Source organism: Henckelia pumila, chromosome 3, assembly GCF_033568475.1.
Source record: "Henckelia pumila isolate YLH828 chromosome 3, ASM3356847v2, whole genome shotgun sequence".
NCBI lineage: Eukaryota > Viridiplantae > Streptophyta > Magnoliopsida > Lamiales > Gesneriaceae > Henckelia > Henckelia pumila.
In genome coordinates this window covers 11,533,439-11,535,507 of record NC_133122.1, presented here as the reverse complement: position 1 = coordinate 11,535,507, position 2,069 = coordinate 11,533,439, and positions in this window count along the sequence as shown.

Below are 2,069 nucleotides of genomic sequence, written 5' to 3'. Positions count from 1 at the left end.
TATGACCTGTTGTGTGTAATTTCTGTACTGCAATAACTTATTTATAATGCAGGCCACTAACACCTTAGGGCCCATTAGTCATAAGTTTAGGCCCGACAAGCAAAGCCCGCATGTTCAGAAATTAATATAAAATTCATCGTGACTCCGATTGATAAACCGATTTTACCAATGTGCACAGAAACCATTTCTGCACATTTTAAAGTCAAGATAAATTTTCCTGAATCCGAATTCAGTGGTTTCCAAAAATGTACATCCCTATGTCATTTTAGGAAATCCTACTCCCTTACTCTTATTTAAGAAGTCCAACTTCTTTATTCATTAAATTTAACTCTTTAAATTTAACTATCTCAACGGGGATTAAAACTCCATTACACTGTGTGACCCTCAATGGTTCAGGGATACAGCTAGCCGTGGGCTCACAACTCCTTGTGACTCGGAACAACGATTTCCGACTTGCCCAACGAATCATGGTAAAGCGCCTAGCAACATCGCCCCATGATTCCCTAGGTATCACTGATAGTGCCTACAAGAACCAGTAGATTTTGGTTAGCGTACAGTACGGTCCCTTCATCCATATATCCCGATCGAATCAACAACCATTGGTATATCGAGAGTCGCTCAAGATTCGATAACTATGCAATACATCTTGAAGATCAAATTAGTGACATCGCATGTGCTACTAAGAAACCATTTCTTAAATCACATCAAGTACTCTGGCCAGAGATTTGTCACACTAATATCTCCTCAGATCGCATAGGATATCCACACTCGCAAGTATGTGGTGAATCCTTGACAACAATGCATCGACTCCTATATGTGTTGTAACTGTACCCAATCCCGACACCTGATGACCCCCATAGAGTCGGTAAACGAGTCAAAGCACAGTACTAGCATATAGAGTCTCCATGATGTTTCAAGTAGTAAGGACTAATGGTGTACAACCAAAACCGCGGACTTTATCCACTCGATAAGTGATAACCACTTGGAATGTCCGGATAGGGTAGTTCGATTATTCATCCTATGAATATCCATTTGCATGCTTCGAACATCTCCATGTTCCTTACCAATGAAACGTGGTACTCCGCATCGCAAATGCTAGTCTCAAACTCGAGCGATCCTTATCCTTATTCTCGGACGGCTCAATCGACTAGGAACAGTTTAGAATATACAGTGACTATAAGATGTATTTCATGATAGACATCCCCATGTTCTACCACATCTTACATACACTATAGTATATTCAAGGTCTTTATCAAAACAACAATAGTATATCACAATATAACAATATGAAGAAAGATAAAGTCATTGCCATTAATAAAAGTGTAAATTGTATTAAACAAAAGATTGTTTGTACAAAGAGTCATCAAAGCCCATAGCCACAAGTTGGCTCACTGGGCACCCACTCTTTCAGAGATCTGCACTTCTTTCCGTACAATGCTTCGAATGGTGCCATTCCTATACTAATCTGGAAGCTGTTGTTGTACGAAAACTCAACGAGAGGCAATGAATCTTGCCAAGCAGTGCCAAAGTCAAGCACGACTGCTCGTAACATATCCTCCAGAGTCTGAATCGTCCGTTTTGATTGACCGTCGGTCTGAGGATGGTAAGCTGTACTCAAATGCAATCTAGTACCAAGAGCCTCTTGCAGACTGTGCCAGAAGTGAGAAGTAAACCGAGGATCTCGGTCAGAAACAATGGATCTCGGCACACCGTGCAATTTGACGATCTCTCTGACGTACAAATCTGCCATCTGGTCGTGTCGATAAGTCATCCGATACGGAATGAAACAAGCAGACTTCGTCAACCTATCAATCACAACCCAAATAGCATCACAACCCCGTACAGACCGGGGTAGTTTCGTGATTAATTCCATCGAGATATGATCCCACTTCCATTCCGGGATAGACAAACTGTGCAGAAGACCCCCAGGCCTTTTTCTCTCGGCGTTCACTTGCTGACAGTTCAGACATCGGGATACAAATCTCGCAACATCACTCTTCAATTTCTTCCACCAAAACTGACTCTTCAGGTCGTTATACATCTTTCGGCCTCTGGGATGAACACTGAAC